The sequence below is a fragment of the Acinonyx jubatus genome, chromosome X (assembly GCF_027475565.1).
Source record: "Acinonyx jubatus isolate Ajub_Pintada_27869175 chromosome X, VMU_Ajub_asm_v1.0, whole genome shotgun sequence".
In the NCBI taxonomy this organism is placed as follows: domain Eukaryota; kingdom Metazoa; phylum Chordata; class Mammalia; order Carnivora; family Felidae; genus Acinonyx; species Acinonyx jubatus.
In genome coordinates this window covers 80,440,167-80,459,795 of record NC_069389.1, presented here as the reverse complement: position 1 = coordinate 80,459,795, position 19,629 = coordinate 80,440,167, and the positions used below count along the sequence as shown (strand labels likewise).

The 19,629-nt window shown below is 35.9% G+C and overlaps 1 long non-coding RNA gene across 2 annotated transcripts in view; it reads left to right on the top strand.

Moving 5' to 3' along the window:
* Positions 1-1,378: 1,378 nt before the first annotated feature.
* The window catches only part of LOC106976289 (uncharacterized), a 110,049-nt gene continuing 91,798 nt past the window's right edge, over positions 1,379-19,629 (top strand). For both annotated transcript variants that reach the window (XR_008289803.1, XR_001430454.3), the window contains exon 1: positions 1,379-11,094. This is a non-coding gene — a long non-coding RNA (uncharacterized LOC106976289). The remainder of the gene's footprint in view (positions 11,095-19,629) is intronic.

The following is a 19,629-nucleotide window of genomic DNA, read 5'->3' as shown; positions in this document are numbered from 1 at the left end:
TATGGTGTTATATTAGTTTCAGGTGTACAATATAGCGATTCAACAATTCCATTTATCACCCAGTGCTCATCATGACAAGTGCACTCCTTAATTTGCATCACCCATTTACCCATCCCCCCAATCACCTCCCTTCTGGTAACCATCAGTTTGTTCTCTATAACCAAGAGTCTATTTCTTGGTTTCTCTCTCTCTCTTTTCTACTTTGCTCCTTTTTTTCCCTTAAATTCCACATATGAGTGAGATCATATGGTATTTGTCTTTCTCTGACTCACTTATTTTGCTTTACATTATACTCTTTAGCTCCATCCATGCCATTGTAAGTGACAAGATTTCATTTTTTTCCATGGCTGAATAATATTCCAATGTATATATCACTCCTTTATCCATTTATCTATTGATGGATATGTGGGTTGCTTCCATAATTTGGCTATTGTAAATAATGCTGCTATAAACATAGGGGTGCATGTATACCTTTAATGAGGGTTTTGTATTTTTTGGGCAAATACCCAGTAGGGTCATTACTGGATTATAGGGTAATTCTATTTTTAACTTTTTTGAGGAACCTCCATACTGCTTTCCACAGCGGTGGCACAGTTTGTATTCCCACTAACAGTGTAAGAGGGTTCTTTTTTCTTCACATCTTTGTAAACATTTGTTGTTTCTTTGTTTTTGGCCATTTTGACAAGTGTGAGGTGATATTCATTGTAGTTTTGATTTGCATTCCCCTGATGATGAATGATGTTCAACATCTTTTCATGTGTCTGTTGATCATCTCTATGCCTTCTTTGGAGTAATGTCTGTTCATGTCTTCTGCCCATTTTTAATTGGATTATTTGGTTTTTGGGTGTATAGTTGTATAAGTTCTTTATATATTTAGGATACTAATCCTTTATCAGATATGTCTTTTGCAAATATCTTCTCGCATTTAGTAGGTTGCCTTCTAGTTTTGTTTCTTTCACTGTGCAAAAGCTTTTAATGTTGACGTAATCCCAATAGTTTCTTTTTGCTTTATTTCTCTTGTTTCAGGAGACATATCTAGAAAAATGTTGCTAGAGCCAATGTCATCAAAAATTACTACCTATGCTCTCTTTTAGGATTTTTATTATTTCACACCTCACATTTAAGTCTTTAATCTATTTTGAATTTTTGTACATGGTGTAAGAAAGTAGTCCAAGTTGGGGTGCCTGGGTAGCTTAGTTGGTTAAGTGTCGGACTTCGGCTCAGGTAATGATCTCACAGTTCGTGGGTTTGAGTCCTGTGTCAGGCTCTGTGCTGATAGCTCAGAGCCTGGAGTCTGCTTCTGATTCTGTGTCTCCCTCTCTCTTTTCTCCTCCCCTGCTCATGCTCCATCTCTCTCTCTCTCTCTCTCTCTCTCTCTCTCTCTCTCTCTCTCTCAAAAATGAATAAACATTAAAAATTTTTTAGAAAGTAGTCCAGGTTAATTCTTTTTCATGTAGCTGTCTAGTTTTCCCAGCACTGTTTGTTGAAAAGACTGTTTTTCCCCCCATTGGATATTCATTCCTGCTTTGTCAAAGATTAATTGACCATATAATTGTGGATTTATTTCTGGGTTTTCTATCTTCTTCTATTGATCTATATGTCTATTTTTGTGCCAGTACCATACTGCTTTCATTACTACAGCTTTGTTATATAACTTGAAGTCTGGAGTTGTGATACCTCCAGTTTTGATTTTCTTTTTCAAAATTGCTTTGGCTATTCGGGGTCTTTAAGGTTCCATACAAATTTTAGGACTGTTTTTTCTAGTTCTGTGAAAAAATACTTTGTATTTTTATAGGGATTGCATTAAATCTGTAAATATCTTTGGGTGGTATAGACATTTTAAGAATATTTGTTCTTCTAACCCATGAGCATGGAATATTTTTCCATTTCTACATTAATTAAGATAAAGATCCCAGAGAGATTTTGGGTAGGGAGAGAGAACTGAAAGAGAAGACATTTAGTACAAGGTAGAGAATATAGGTGGTGAAGTCCAAAAGTAAGTTGAATAAAATAGCATGGAGCTCAAAAGAGAGATATATGGTAGAGACACAGTTTTGGAAGTCAGTGTTTATATGACAGTGTAAATCATAGGATCATTTGAACATTGTAGTAGGCTGAATATTGTTCACCAAGGATATCCAGTTTCTAAATCCCTGGAACAGGTAAATTTTACCTTACATGGTAAAAGGGATCCTGCTGATGTGATTAAGTTAAAAATCTTGTGATGGGGAGATTTTCTTGGATAACGCAAGTGGGTCCTAAATGTAATTGTCAGTGTCCTTATAAGAGAGAGGCACAGGGAGATTTGACTTCAGAAAAGGAAAAAGCAATGTGATAATGGAAGCAGAAAATATAGTGGCACAACCATAAGGCAAAGAATGTCAGCAGTCAACAGAAGCTGGAAGAGGAAAGGAATGGATTCTCCCCTGGATCCTTTAAAAGGAATCAGACCTGACAACACCTTGAGTTTAGCCTTGTAGAACTCAAAATTTGGAGTTCTGGCCTCCAGAATTCTAAGAGAATACTGTTATTTTAAGTTTGTGGTAATTTGTTGCAGCAACAATAGGAAACTAAACACTAAAACCTTTTCATTTTGAGAATAAAAAAAAATTGTGAAAGAACTCAGATGGATACCAGTATTTCAGGGGGCCTATAGCTTACCGGCCCTCAATACAAGTGGTGGTGTCAAACAGAGATGGATTCAAATTCAGGTCTGCTCTTAGTAGCAGTGTGATTATGGGCAAGCTATTTAAACTATATACCTAAGTTTCTCTGTAAAATTGAGACAATAACAGAGCATCTGTCAAAGATCTGTTGTGAGGATTAAAAGCAAATATCCAATTATGCCCCAGTGCATTGTAAGAACTTCATAAATGGTGATTTTGGAGATCCATATGTATAAGCATGAGTTACAGCTATTATTGTGTAGTTAGTAAACATTTTTAATGTGGAGATGAATCTATTTTTTTTGGAAGAGTTGTATTACATTGTTCAGCTGAGTTCAACAATGTATGAGAGCATGTGGAGGCTTGGTGGCAAAGCCTGCACTGTTAATAAAAAGTTATTAACAGCATTCATTTAGACTGCTGTATGTGTGTGTTGCATATATATTTTTGGGAATAAATAGGTCAAAATGCAACTTGTTAAGGATGTGAGATGGCATCAAAATCTTTTTCTACTTTAATAGTTACTTTTTCTATTAAGATCTCTCTCCTTCCTGGTCCCCTTAAAAATTTCATGTATTTACACAGAAGTTAATTATAGTTACAATGCTAGTGATAACCTCCCTTTACATATGAACATAAACTTAAACTGATTTTTAAATTTCTTGCTTCTTTCTGTGGTGCCTGGGTGGCTCAGTTTGTCACATGGGCCCTCTCCATCCTCCAAAGAAAGGTGAGGTAAACTACCTAAGACCCTCTGCCTTTCCCCCTAAAGGGAGGTGATGTTGCCCGAAACAATCTTTTCTTTTGATAATAACTTCTTTGTCCCACCCTCATGCTTAATAAAGCCAATTTTATCTTCAAATTTATTAGGTTGATTTTTTTTAACACAGGTCAGAATACTTACCTGAATATGTTAATTATAGAGTGGCACAGGATTTAAGTTCAAGCTAAAACATTACATTCCTTACTCTATCCCACACAGTTTGTATCCCACAGATCAATCTATAAAGCTAAGTACTGTGTACAGCATCATTATTTCCCATATATTATGCCCAGTTAAAACAAAAACATCTTTTTTATCATGGTCTACTAAGTAGTGCCTAATAAGGTATATTACTACCTTGATATCATATACATATTAAGCAAACACCCCATCATGGCAGGAATATACTACTCTCTACCTTGGGATCAATTTTTTAAAAGAATCTTTCTTTTGATATTTGGCTCCTGTTCTTGTTATGGGACTGAATGCTTACTGTAATTTCATTACCGCTCTTGCAAGTTGTGGTAGCTTCACTGCTTGCAGTAGTGGAGCATTGCAAGCTCCTCCTACCTTTCACGCTGTTTGGTGGACCAGTGACAAACGTGCTTGGAAATTTCCGTCTTACAAAAACATGTGAAAAGGTAGTAAGTACATAATGCCATTTTATTGGTTCTCAGGTCTGTTCTGATTGAGTTCTCATGAGCCAAGTGCTTCATATTTGTAATCTTCAATCTATTTCTTCTACTTTGGGATCCATTATGACCCTCATGCCTACAGCAGTGGTTTTCAAACCTTAGCGTACTCATAATCAAATGGCCGACTTGGAAACACAAATAGTTGGGCCCCACCTCCAGAATTCTGATTCATTTGGGCTGGAGTGGGGCCTGAGAATCTGCAATTCTAACAAGTTCTTAGGTGATGCTGCTAGTCTGACAACAATACTTAAGAACTACTGGCCTTAGGGGTCCCTGGGTGGCCTTGTTGATGGAGCATCTGACTCTTGATTTTTGCTCAGGTCATGATCCTGGGGTTGTGGGATCAAGCCCCACATCAGGCTGAATGTGGAGCGTGCTTCAGATTCTCTCTCTCTCTCTCTCTCTCTCCCTCTGCCCCTCTCCCCTGCTCATGCACACATGCTCTATCTTAAAAAACAAAAAACAAAAACAAAACAAAACAACTATTGGCCTTAAATAATAATTGGTAAGCACTCAATAAATTTCTTGAATAAATGAATCTTTTTTATGTTTATTTTTAATTTTTTTTTAACATTTATTATTTTTGAGAGACAGAGAGAGACAGCGCAAGTGGGGGAGGGGAAGAGAGAGAGGGAGACACAGAATCTGAAGCAGGCTCTAGGGTCTGAGCTGTCAGCACAGAGCCTGCCATGGGGCTCGAATCCATGGACCATGAGATCATGACCTGAGCCAAAGTCGGATGCCTAACCGACTGAGCCACCCAGGCACCCCTTGTTTATTTTTTTGAAAGAGAGCTAACGAGTGGAGGAGCGGCCGAGAGAGAGAGAGAGAGAGAGAGAGATTGAGAGACAGAGAGAAGATCTGAAGCAGGCTCTGCACTGACAGCAGAAAGACCAATGTGGGGCTTGAACCCAAGAACCATGAGATCATGACCTGAGCCGAAGTCAGATGCTTAACCTACTGAGCCACCCAAGTGCCCCAAATGAGTCTTAAAAGTAACCATTTGAAATAGATCAGAATTACCTTTTACAAATAGGATACCTGAGTGACAAAAAAGTTAAGTTAATTGTGTGTAGGGACCAAGGGCTGGCTCCCCCAAAATGTGCCACTTGAGTATATTGATTATTTTACTTTAGATTTTATTTTTAAGTAATCTCTACACACAACATGAAGCTTGAACTCACAATCCTGAGATCAAGAGTCACATGCTCTACTGAGTCAGCCAGTTTCCCCTGCATATTGTATTTTAAATAAAAGGTACTTCAGAGATGGCCTATGCAGGAAGGTTCAGATCTTCCTCTGTCCATCCTGAAAGCAAGAAATAAATATCCCATGTGAAAGGCATTCTCCCTGTACCAGGAGACAAAGAGATATATTTATCACCAGAGATGAGAAATTTAGAACTGAAAAGGCTGTATAAACAACCCTTGTTACTTTTTACTGATTAACTACCCGAGTCCAAATTCTGTTTAGAATTCCTTACGAATTGAAGCTCCCAAAGTCGTTTTCTTTTTCCTGTCAATTCCTCACAGATTATTGTCTCCTTGTCTAAAAAGTATAAAAACTGCCCACCTTGGTTACTTCTTTAGGTGACAATTTCATTATTGGGGCTCTGTGCACACATAATAAAACTTTGTGGGTTTTTTTTTCTGTTAATCTGTCATATGTAAATTTAATTCTTAGTCCAGCTGCAAGAACTTGACAGGCAGAGAAGAATTTTCCCTTACTTTCATGTGCAAGGTAAGAATTTAATCCAATTTGTCTAAATCCAAAGTCATGGTTTTTAACAACTATGTCATGTTGTATCCTCAGTGCCAATTCAATGGCTTTCACCTTAGAATATTAGAGAAGTTGTTACAACCACCAGTGTTTGAATATTTTTTTACTATTAATATGTTCAATTATTTTTTATTTTTCTGCTATGTACATATATTACTGCAATCAGAAAATTCCATGAAGATTATTATAAATGCCTCAAAACAAAGTAATATTATAAAACATGTTAAAATACAAATAAACAATGCAATGCAATATTTACAACATGTATTACAGATTTGGAATTAGCCTTAATATTTTAGTAGCTCTTATAACTCAATAGCAAAATGAAATGCCAACAAAGGAAAAAAAATGGTAGCTACAAAATAAAATATATATACTTATTTGCAGTTTTTGGGATTGCAATCCAGGAAACACAGATATGAACAACATCAAAAGCATGCTCCAGAGAGACAAAGAAAGTTAGAGTTTTTGAAGAGGAATGAGGAGATTTATATAGGTTTTTTTGAAGAAAATGCAATTGGTGCTGGTATTGCTACAGTTACACTAATCTATGTTTGACTGGTTCCTAGGGCTAGTGTTAGGCAGAAAGCCCATTTATGTCCATTTTATCATATAGCAGATGCCTTGTCTTTTAGCTGAGTTGAGTAAAAATTCTGATAATTTGAGACAGAAGATGTGCATGAGCCCCACCTCTTCAATATCTTCCCAGCTGGCCCCATTTTAAATTATTCTCTTAGCAATGGTTACTCCATCTTATTCTTTTCATTGTCAGAACTAAAGATATGAATAGGAAATTTACAGTAAGGGAAACATAAAGGACCAATAAACAAGCAGAAACTGAACAGTGAAAGAAATACAAATGAAAACAAAATAAACCCTTCTTTTCCCTATCAAATCAGAAAAGATTAGAAAGACTGATATGATAAGATTCTGTGTTTGGGTGTCAGTAAATAGGACTAGCACATGTTGCTGGTGGGAATAATGTACAATCACAATTTTTATAAAGGTGAGGTTTGTTTATGAATGTCAATTAGAATAATAATGATAATACTAAAACTTGAAAGCAACACAAATATGCATGAGTAGAGGATTAACTCAAAACATTATTAGACACATCAAAAGAAATAGTATACAGAAAATCAAAATAATTAGGAAGACTTCTGATTAAATGTTGTAAATTGACTACAAGCTTTTATCTTACCTTTTTCATAAGATCTCACAAGAATTAAGTAAACTGAGACCTACATTAAAAAAATCTTTTTATTTTGGAATATTTTTTTTAATGTTTATTTATTTCTAAGACAGAGAGAGACAGAACATGAGTTGGGGAGGGGCAGAGAGAGAGGGAGACATAAAATCTGAAGCAGGCTCCAGGCTCTGAGCTGTCAGCACAGAGCCCAACGCGGGGCTCGAACTCACGAGCTGTGAGATCATGACCTGAGCCTAAATCAGTGGCTCAACCGACTGAGCCACCCAGGCGCCCCTGTTTTGGAATATTTTACACAAGAGTTACAACGATGGTAAAGAGAGCTCCTGTATACTCTTAATCCAGATTTCCCAAATATTAACATATTTCACCTGTTAAAATTAAGAAATTAACAGTCAACACTATTAACTAAACTAGACACTTTATACAAATGTTAACAAGTTTTCCCAAAAGTCCTTTTTTTCTGTTCCTAAGGTTTAATCCAGGGTACTAACTGTATTTATTTAACATGTCTCCTGATTCTACTACATTTTCTGAAAGTTGTTCTTTTGTTTCATAACCTTGATATTTTTTTGAAGAGTACTGTCAGCTATTTTAGAGGATGTCCTTCAGTTTGGGCTTGTCTGATGTTTTCTTATGATTATTGAGATTATGGGATTTGGGGAAGAATACTACAGAGGCAATGTGTCCTTTCCTGTGATGTTCTGTGATATGATTCATGTGATATGATATCAACATGATTTATTAGTGATGGTGTTAACTTTGATTCCTTGACTAAGATGATGTCTGCCAAGTTCTTCCTTTGTAGGATCTTTCTCCATTTTCATATTCTATTTCTTAGAAGTGAGTGAGTCACTAAGTCCAGGCCATACTCAAGAGAAGGGAAATTAAGCTTGACCTCCTGGGGGAGAAGTATCAAATAATTTGTGGGTGTATGTTTTTTTTAAAAAAAAACATAGTAATTAAAATTTGGAGAGGAGATACTTTGAGGCTATGCAAATATCCTGTTTCTCCTTAAAGTTTTACTCATTAAGTTTAGCATTCATCGGTAGTTCTTACATGCAACAATTACTACCTTGGTGTTCTAATGGTGATTTTCTATATCTATCATACTGACTACATTTATTACTTGGAATTATTTAGTAAGGAAGTTCTATTTTATCTATTTTTCTATCTGTCTATTTGTCTATCATTTATTTATCTATACATCTACCTATTTATCATCTACCTATCATCTATATATCTATTTATATCAGTATGGATGTTGTTATTCTTTGTGATATAATTCAATAATATCTTTATTTTTTTCAAATGGATCAAGTTTTGGCCACTAGAAGCTTATTTGGATTGGCTTAAATTCCTTTGATATGCCCAATGTGTTAGGCAGAATTTTCAAGACATCCCAAATATTCCTGTTTTTTGGTTATCCAGTAAAACACCAATGTAGGTACTGCTGTAAGGGGATTTTTCAGATGTAATTTAACACAATAAGCTGACTTTAACCTTGGGAAATTTTCCTGGATTATTCTGGTTGGCCCAAAATAATCACATGAGCTGTTGAAGCATAGAAACTTCTCTAGCTGGTGGCAGAAGCGGAAGGCAGAAAAGAAAAGAAGAGAAAGTTAGGGATATTCAAAGAATGAAATGGATTTAATTTATCATTGCTGGCTTTGTAAATGGTGGTGGCCAGAAGTGAAGGAATATAGGGAGTCTCTAGAAGCTGAAAACAACCTGCACCTAACAACCAGGAAGAAAACAGGGACCTCAGTCCTACATCTGTATGGAACTGAATTGTGTTAACAACTTGAATGAGACTGAAAGCATGTTCTTTCTCAGAGTCTCCAGACAAGAGCCCAAGCTGGTTGGCCCTTAATTGCTGTTTTGTTTTGTTTTGTTTTGTTTCATTTTTTTGAGACTGTAAGTAAAGAATCTAGTTGAACCCATCTGGACTTCTGTTTTAAGCCACTAACTTGGTGGTTGTTATGTAGCAATAGAAAATGAATACACTTGCATACTGTTTTTAAATCACATCCTTACTTTCTGGTACTATCAGATGTTCCGGGTTAATCTTGTATTTTCCCTTCTCTGGCCCAAGAATCAGCTGTTTCTCTAAGAAGTCCTGATTCCTTTTATTAGAAAGTGGTATTTAGAAATGAAGATCTTGGCCTTACATGTGTTCATTGCTAGAGGGACAGCATTGTGTCTAGACCTTCTCAGTGGACAGAACTAGTAAATATATTTACACTACTCTGTGTACACACACACACACACACACACAAGTTCATATTGATATCTCTAACTCTAAAACTTTCTTATGTGCAACTTCTTTCTCTGACAGTGAGAAACTTGGCTCCCATTATGTATATTAACTTATTTGTTCAACCCTCATATGCGTGCAATGTATTTCTATACATGTAATAAATTGCTATATAATATTCGGTGAGAAACAAATATACCACCGAGAGTATGGTTCTTTTTGTCTTTAGCTTTGCAGTAGTCAGTCAAAACACTGTTTTCCAAAGTTACTTAGGTCAGCTCCATTATTCTTCATCCACTTTAGTGAAGTGATGGCATACATTTTGCTATGGTCTGAATGTTTGTGTCCCCATCACCACCAAATTTATATGTTGAAATCCTAATGCCCAGTGTGATGATATTAGGAAGTAGGGCCTTTGAGAGGTGCTTAGATCATGAGGGTAGAACACTCAAGAATGAGGTTTGTGTTCTTATAAAAGAGACTCCAGGGAGCTCCCTAGTCCCTTTCACCATGAGAGGACACAGTGAGAAATCAGCAGTCTGCAATGCAGGAAAGGGCCTTCATCAGAATCCAAACATGCTGGCACACTTGTTCAAGCCTCTAGAACTGTGAAAAATAAATGTTTATTATTTATAAACTACCAGGTCTATAGTATTTTATTATAATAGCTCAAAAGGACTAAGACACATTTATGATACAATTAAATGCATTTGTTACAGTCTGTATTCCATCCTGGGTTCTTCTTACAGTCTGGCCGATTTAAAAAATGTTTCCATGCATATATCAAGGTTTCTCAACTTTGGCATTATTGACATTTTAGGCTTGATCATTCTTTGCTTGGATGGCTGCCCTGTGAATTGTTGGATGTTTATTAGTATTCCTGGCCTCTACCCACTGGATGCCAGTAGCACACACCTCCACAGTGTGAGAACGAAAAATGTCTGCAGGCATTGCTAAATAACCCCTGGTGGGCAAAATTGCTCCCAGTTGAAAAATACTGGCATAGGGAAAGAGTCACCTTTGGTGGTGGTGTATGTTCTATGGGTTTTAACATGTACATTAACTACAACAGTAACATATAGCAGAGTTTCACCACCCTAAAAATTCTCTTGTGCAGACTCTGTTATCAGTCACATCCATCACCCCCAGCTCCTGGGAGCCACTGAACTGATTCTGATTCTATAGTTTTTCCTTTTTCAGAATGTCATAAACTGTGATCATATTATATGTAGCTTTTTTTTTTTTTTACTAAATTTTAATTTATTTTTGAGAGAGAGAGAGCACTAGTGGGGAGGGGGAGAGAGAGGGAGAAAGAGGATCCCAAGCAGGCTCCAAGCTGTCAGCATGGAGCCCGTTGCGGAGCTTGAACCCACAAACCATGAGATCATAACCTGAGCTGAAACCAAGAGTTGTACCTTAACTGACTGAACCACCCAGGCGCCCCCTATATGCAGCCTTTAAGATCTGATTTTATTCACTAACATAATGCTTCAAATTTATTCATAAAACAAGAGTTTGTTTCTTTTCATTGCTTAGTAGTATTCCATTTAATGGATGTGCCAAGGTTTATTTATATATTCACTTGTTGAAGGACATCTGGGTTGTTTTCAGATTTTGGTGATTATGAATAATACTATAATGAACATTTTGTGTACAGGTTTTTGTGTGAATACACACTTGAAATTCACTTGGACAAATACATACAACTGAGATTCCTGGGTCATATGGTAAGTGTATGTATGATTAACTTTATATTAAACTGTGGATATGTTATCCAAAGTAGCTGTATCATTTACATTTCTACAAGCAATGCATGGAAATTCCTCTTGTTACAAATCTTCACAAGTATTTGCAATTGTGGAGTTTTTCAATTTTATCCATTCTAATAGGTGTACACCGGTATTTCATTGTGGTTTTAACATGCATTTCTCTAATGACTAACAATATCAAACATATTTTCATATGTGCTTAGGTACCATTTGGATATATTCAGATATTTTGACAATTTCTTAATTGAGTTTTTTTTTCTTTTGGTGTGTTTTAACAGTTTTTAAAAATATTCAGGAAATGTGTTTTATAAAATATGTAATCTGAAAATATTTTCTCCCAGTGTGGCTGTCTTTTTACTCTTTTAACAGGCCTTTTATGTAGCAAAAGATTTTCATTTTGTTTAAGTTCCATTTATCATTTTTTTTCTTTTACGGATGTCATACATAAAAACTTTTCTTTTGTTGTCACACCTTAAAACTCGTTGCCAAAGTCAACATCACACAAATATCTCCTATGTTTTCTTCCAGAATTTATATTTTTTGCTTTACATTTACATTTAATACATTTACATATCTGTTTCATTTTGAGTTAATTTTTCTGTAAGTTCTGAGGTATGTGTTGCAGTTCATATTTTTGGTTATGCATTTCTAGTTGTTTTTGTTTTATTTCTTCTTTTCCAATATCTGATTCTTGGGGTTTCCTACATAGAAAATAATGTCATCCACAAGAAGGAAACTTTATTTGTTAAAGTATAGTTGACACAGTGCTACATGGTATAATTTTATTTTTACATTCCGAACTATATGCTTTTCATTCCTTTTGTTGTTGTTGTTGTTGTTGTTTTATTGCACTTGATAAGACTTTCATTATGATGTCAAAGGTGACTGCTGAGAGTGGATATGCTTGCCTTGCTCCCAGACTTGAGAGAAAATATTGAGTCCCTCACCACTACATATGTTACCTGGATGTTTTTGTAGAAGCCCTTTATCAGGTTGTGGAAGTTAACTTCTATTTATACTTAATTGAAAGTTTTTATCATTAATAGATGTTGTATTTTGTCAAAAGATTTCTCTGCATCTATGGCTATGCTCATAGAGTTTTTTTTCTTTAGATTCTTAATGTGGTGGACTGATTTATTTTCAAATATTGAATTAGCCTTTCATTCTTGGAATAAATCCCACTTGGGGAGAGAGTGAGAGTGAGAGAGAGAAAGAGTGAGAAAGAGAGAGAGATTTAATCTGGTAATATGAGGGATACTACTCTTAGTTTTCTTTATTTGTACTATATTTCTCTGGTTTGGTTGTTGTAAAATGAGTTGGAACAGATTTCTTCCTCTTCTGTATTAGTTTTCTATTGCTGCCATAAAACATTACCACAAACTTAGTATATTACTTTAAATACAAAGGTTTTATATTATTTCACAATTATCTAGGTCAGAAGTCCGACATAGGTCTCATTTGCAAAAAATAATGATGTTGGCAGAGCTGTATTCCTTTCTGAAGGCTCTAGGGAAACATCTCTTTCTTTGCTCTAAAGAATTAAATTATTTTTATGCTTTCTATTGCTTTTCTCATAATTTCAGGTTTAATTAGTTTTTTTTTAAGTTTATTTATTTATTTTGAGAGAGAGAGAGAGAGTGCACGAGCAGGTGGGGGCAGAGAGAAGGACAGACAGAATCCCAAGCAGGCTTCATGCCCTCAGCACAGAGCGCCATGCGGGGCTTGAACTCATGAACTGTGAGATCATGACGTGAACTGAGATCAAGAGTCAGATGCCTAATCCACTGAGCCACCCAGGTGTCCATAATCACTCCCTTTAAAAGGAGAAAGATTTATATGGCTGTTAACAAGTTAAAGTCAGAGAAATTCAAAGCATGATAATGCTTGGATGCATTACCATTGCTGGCTTTGAAAATGGCATGGACCAAATGCAAGGATATCAGAGAAACCTCTAGCAGCTGAGAGCAATGCCCTGTCAAAAGTCAGCGAGGAAAAGTAAACAAGGGTATGGGGACATTAATCCTACCACTTCAAGAGATTGAATTCTCCCAACCACCTGAATAAAGTTTGAAGGGGATTCTTCCCCCTGACCCTCCAGATAAGAGGCTAGAACAATCAACACCTTCATTTTAACCTCATGAGATCCTAAACAGGAAACTAGCCAAGTCCTCCCAGACTATTGAGCTATAGACCTGAGAGTTAATAAAGAGATGTTTTAAGCTGCTGAATTCATGACAATATGCTACAGTAGTAGAAAATGAATATAACCACAAACATATTTTGTATACATTTCCCACAAAGACATTTTCCTACATAACCACAACATAAATATCAAAATCAGAAAATTAACACTGATGATATACTACTACCATCTAAACTCAGGCCCCAATAATTTTTTTGCCAGTTATTCAACAATATCTTTTACACTTGATCTTAGCCAAAAGGCTGAGAAGCGATCAACAATATCTTTTATAGCAAAATGACATTCTAGTTCAGAATCACCTGTTACATTTTGCTTTCAGATCTCTTTATCTCCTTCAGTATAGAATATACCCTCCATTTTTTTCTTGACTTTCATGAATCTGTAAGTTCATGAAGCTGCAAGTCCAGTTATTTTCTACAGTGTCCTTCAATTTGATTTTGCCTGATCATTCTTCTAGAATGGATTCATATGTTATGCATCTTTGGCAGGAATATCACAGAAGCATTGCTTTGGTGTGCTGTTTATCCTATCAGGTGACACAATTTCAATTTGTTCCATTACTTACAATGTCTTCTTTGACCATTTGTTTAAGGTGGTGACTTCCAGACCATTCCATTGTCTTTTCCCTTTGTAATTATTAAATATTTTATGGGTAGGTATTTTGAAACTATCTAAATGTTTATTTTTATATTTATTTATTTAGATACTGAATCATATTTTTTTGATCCAATGGATTACACTATCTTCTATCATTATTTAATTTGATACCATATTGTCCTTTATTTGATTTGTAGGAGCCTGTTAATACCGGCTTATATGTCCTTTTGGTATGCCATCATTTTTTTGCCACTTTGCTTTCTGGCATTGCAATATGTTCCAGGCTCATTATGTTCTTTACCTACCACAACCATGTAATCAGCCATTTCTCCAAGGAGTTCTTATTCTCTTTATTCAATAATAGTATTTAAAAGACACGATATGGACACTAGGTCTGTTTCTATTGGCATACTGGGCCCCTGGGCTCTCTCAGTGGAAAGAATTAGGCAATATTTCTATATATACATGTACACACACAGACATAGGTACACTTACATGCATTTACACACTTACATGTATATTTCTATATTTCTATATCTTTATCAATTGAGAGCCATACTAGCAGGCTTCTGCATGGACATGTTTCTCACCCTGCTCAGATCTGAAATCCTGCTCAAGTCTGCCACATATTGCCTCCACATGGACACTCTCTTCAACCAAATAAAAAGAACCCAATGCTCCTCACCTGGATAGTTTCCTACCTAGGAAGCTCTCTTTACAGTCTTAGGCACTAAATCTTTACAATGAGTCTCTCTCCAAGGTTGCCCAGGTTGGATGTCTTCTTCACCCTGCTCAGGCCAATATAACTCTGTTCTCTCCTCTGGCAAAAACACCTATCTTCCTTTTCCCTATCTAATGGTGTTAGAACTGAATTGTCCAGGAAGAGAAGGGAAGGGCTGAGGAAAAGGAAAACAAATATATATTTTTGTTAAATAAAGTCATCAAATTTTTATTCATCATAATAAATGTACTCTTTAAAACCCATCACCTATTTCAGCCATCCTTCCATCCAATTCTCCTCTAGTAACCATCAGTTTCTTCTCTATAGTTAAGAATCTGTTTCTTGGTTTCTCTCTCTCTCTCTCTCTCTTGATTATTTGTTTTGTTTCCTAAATCCCACATATTAGTGAGATCATATGGTGTTTGTCTTTCTTTGACTGGCTTATTTTCCTTAGGATAATCCTCTCTAGCCATGCTGTTACAAATAGTAAGATTTTATCCTTTTTTAATTTTTTTAATGTTTATTTATTCTTGAGAGAGAGAGACAGAAGAGTGTAAGCAGGGGAGGAGCAGAGAGAGATGGAGACACAGAATCTGAAGCAGGCTCCAGGCTCTGAGCTGAGAGCCCGACATGGAGCTTGAACCCACAAACCACGAGATCATGACCTAAGCTGAAGTCAGACGTCCAACCAACTGAGCCACCCAGGCACCCCAAGATTTTGTTCTTTTTTATGGCTGAAAATTATTCCATTCTCTCTATATAAACACCACTTCTTTATTCATTCATCAGTCAGTGCACACATGGGCTGCTTCCATAATTTGACTATTGTAAGTAATGCTGCTATAAACAAACATAAAGGTGCATGTATCCTGTTGAATTAGAGTTTTTGTATTTTTTGGGTAAATACCCAGTAGTGTGATTACTGGGTCATAGAGTAGTTGTATTTTTAACTTTTTGAAGAAAATCCACACTGTTTTCCACAATGGTGACACTATTTTGCATTCCCACCAACAGTGTAAGAGGGTTCTTTTTTCTCCACATCCTCACCAACACTTCCTATTTCTTGTGTTTTTTTTAATTCTATTTTAGCCATTCTGACAAGTGTGAGGGGATATCTCATTGTAGTTTTGACTTGCATTTCCCTGATGCTTATTGACGTTGAGGATCTTTTCATGTGTCCGTTGGCCATCTCTATGTCTTCTTTGTCTGTTCATGTCTTCTGCCCATTTTTCAATTGGGTTATTTGTTTTTTGGGTCTTGAGTTGTATCAATTCTTTATATATTTAGGATACTAACTCTTTAATGGGTATGTCATTTGAAAATATATCCTCTCATTCAGTAGGTTGCCTTTTTGTTTTGTTGATTTTTTACTTCACTGCGTAGAAACTTTTTATATTGATGTAATCCCAAAAGTTCATTTTTGGTTTTGTTTCCCTTGCCTCAGCAGACCTACCTAGAAAAATGTTGCTATGGTTGATGTCATAGAAATTACTACCTGTGCTCTCTTCAAGGATTTTTGTGGTTTCAGGTCTCACATTGGTCTTTAATCCATTTTTTAAAACTCTTTAATGTTTATTTATTTTTGAGAGAATAGAGTGTGAGTAGGGAGGGGAAGAGAGAGAGGGAGACACAGAATCTGAAGCAGGCTCCAGGCTCTGAGCTTTCATCACAGAGCCAGAAGCGGAGTTTGAACTCATGGACTATGGGATAATGACCTGAGCTGAAGTCGTATGCTTAACTGACTGAGCCACCCAGTTGCCTCAGTCTTTAATCCATTTTGAGTTTATTTTTGTGTATGGTAAAAGAAAGTGGCTTAGTTTCATTCTTGTATGTAGCTTTCCAATTTTTCCCAACACCATTGTTTGAAGAGACTGTATTTTTCTCATTGTATATTCATTCCTCCTTTGTCAAAGATTAATTGACCATATAATATTGGGTTTATTTCTATTTTTCTAATATTCTATTTGATTGATCTATTTTTATGCCAGTACGATACTGTTTTAATTACTACCATTTTCAATGATATAACTTGAAGTGTGGAATTGTGATGCCTCCAGCTTTGCTTTTCTTTTTCAAGGTTCCTTTGGCTATTTGGGATCTTTTGTGGTTTTATACAAATTTTAGGATTGTTTGTTCTAGTTCTGTGGAAAATGCTGTTGGCATTTTAATAGGGATTGAACTAAATGTGTAGATTACTTTGGGTAGTATATACATTTTAACAATACAGTAAAACCTTGGTTTGCAAGCATAATTCATTCCAGACACATGTTTGTAATACAAAGCACTTGCATAACAAAGCGAATTTACCTATAAGAAATATAATACACAGTAATAAAAAATACAAAATATAAAAAAATAACAAATTAACCTGCATTTACCTTTGAAAAGCTTTGTGGCTGATGTGAGGGGGACAAGACAGAGGAGGGTTATTGTGTATGATGAATTTCACTACCACTAATGTAATCACCGTTATCTATTGGCTCAATGGAATCTTTTTATTTTCATGCAACTTTAACAAGGAATCTATCCAATGACACTTCCTTTTGCCTCCTTTTTAGGATTTCATGGAAATGTAACATTACTATGACGATCACCCAAAATCCTGCAGCGAGAGAGAGAAAGAAAGAGAACAGTTGTGATCAGAACCAGTTGTGATCATGTGGTGTTTGGCATCACGTATTAGTCCTATTGCAAGACATCGCTCATTTATCAAATTAAAATTTATTGGAAATGTTTGCTCGTCTTGCAGAACACTCACAGAACAAGTTACTTACAATCCAAGGTTTTGCTGTATTTGTTCTTCCAATCCATGAGCATAGAATGTCTTTCCATTTCTTTATGTGGTCTTGAATTTCTTTCATCAGTGTTTTGTAGTTTTCAGAGTAGAAGACTTTCACCTCTTTGGTTAAGTTTATTCATAGATATTTTATTGTTTTGGTGCAATTATAAATGAAATTGTTTTCTTAATCTCACTTTCCACTCCTTCATGGAATTGCAACAGATTTCTGTATAGGAATACAACAGATTTCTGTAAATTAATTTTGTACGCTGCAAATTTACTGAATTCACTTATCAATTTTAGTAATTTTTTGGTGAAGTCTTTAGGATTTTCTATATTGAGTATCATGTCACCTGCAAATAGTAAAAGTTTTACTTCTTCTTTACCAATTTGGATGCCTTTTATTTCTTTATGTTGTCTGATTGCTTTGGTTAGGACTTCTAGTACTGTATTGAATAAAAGTGCTAAGAGTGGACATAGTTGTCTTGTTACTGACCTTAGGGGAAAAGCTCTAAGTTTTTCCTCACTGAGTATGATGTTCACTGTGGGTTTTTCATATAAGGCCTTTATTATGTTGAGATATGTTCCCTCTAGACCTACTCTGTTGAGGGGTTTTATCACGAATGGATGTTGTACCTTGTTGAATGCTTTGTCTGAATCTATTGAAATGATCATATGGTTTTTATCCTTTCTCTTATTGATGTGAAATATCATGTTGATTGTTTCATGAATATTGAACCACCCTCTTAATTATTTTTTATTATTGAATTGTATGAATACATTACCAATCTAAAACTATAAAATATGTTGTGTTTAAGTTAAACTCAAATGTAAATGGAGCTTATGTGCTGTGAAATTGTTCAGGACACAGCACCTGATCACAAACAAGCACTTTCTTCATAATAAGGTGGGGATATCTTCTGCCAATAATTCCATTAATATGACGTTAATGTTGTCTCTGACTACATGTAAGCAGAATAAGCAGAAGAGGAGTCAGTAAAACTTCTGCTCCCAACTTTGTGTGGGCAGAAAGAAGGTGTAGTTGTAAGCCAATAAACAAATAGCTTCTTCTGAGCTTCCAAGATTTCTGGAGATGCACAATTTAAACATTAACAGAAGTCACTTAGGCAGAGTGAGGGTGGGCCCCTGCTGTTACCCTAGTACCTAACTTCCTGAGAAAGTAGCCCCTGCCTTCCACACACATACTGGAAAGAGGAAGAAGACAGACTATCCATTGTTAAGGACCATAAGAGTGGTTGAGACTCCATGTGCCTCAATGCCCATCAATGACAAAGATGGGAGAGTTCACTTCCAAGTAGCATGGTCTCAGATGCTGTGTTGTCAGTGCTAGGCCTTGAGGAATGAGCAGTACAAGGATTTGGGAAGAAGAGGAGATCAAAAGAAGGAAGGGGAAAAATTGAACTCTAATAGTAAGCCCACTTTCATTCCTTACTATGTCTTCCTTACCAAATTAGTTTATCTTCCCCTTTATGGGTGAGAGTATTTTGCTTTGTTTGAAAACCTGTAACAGCCTGTCTGAAGGCACCTTCCAAGGGAGACCAATTGTCTTCATTCTCTCCCCATTGCCTTCAGTCACTCATTTTCTCTAAATCTATAACCCAGCATGCCAGGTGGGGAGGGAGGACACTATAATTATAAAAAATGAAATAGACAACTCATACATCAGATGAATTGCAGAATTTTATACTCTCTCTCTCTCTCTCTCTCTCTATATATATATATATATATATATGTATATAAAATAACTTATTTCAGTCACATTTTTGGTTGAGGTCTCAAGATAATTGGTTTCCACTACTGTCAAATTCCAAAGTGTAAAACAAGGTGATAAAAACAGGTCATGCAAAGGACTTGGATGAGTACTGAGTTGGTTACCCCTAGATAACTACACATTTTTAGACTACAAAAGACATTTGAGAGGCCAAAAAGATTGTCAGAGATTGAAGAGGATTTTTAGCGAGGACTATTGGCATTTCATGAGTGCTTCCACTGTAGAGAAGGAGTTGCTGTTCTTCACTGTCACCTCAGTCCTAAGGCAAAAAAGTCAATGGGTCTATTCAGTGTCCCCATAACTTGTTAACACAGTAGGTATCTAACTCATCCCTGAGAAATCTAAAAGGCAAGACTAATTTTTTTGACATTTCAAGAGAAGAGCAAGTAAGAGATTTTCAA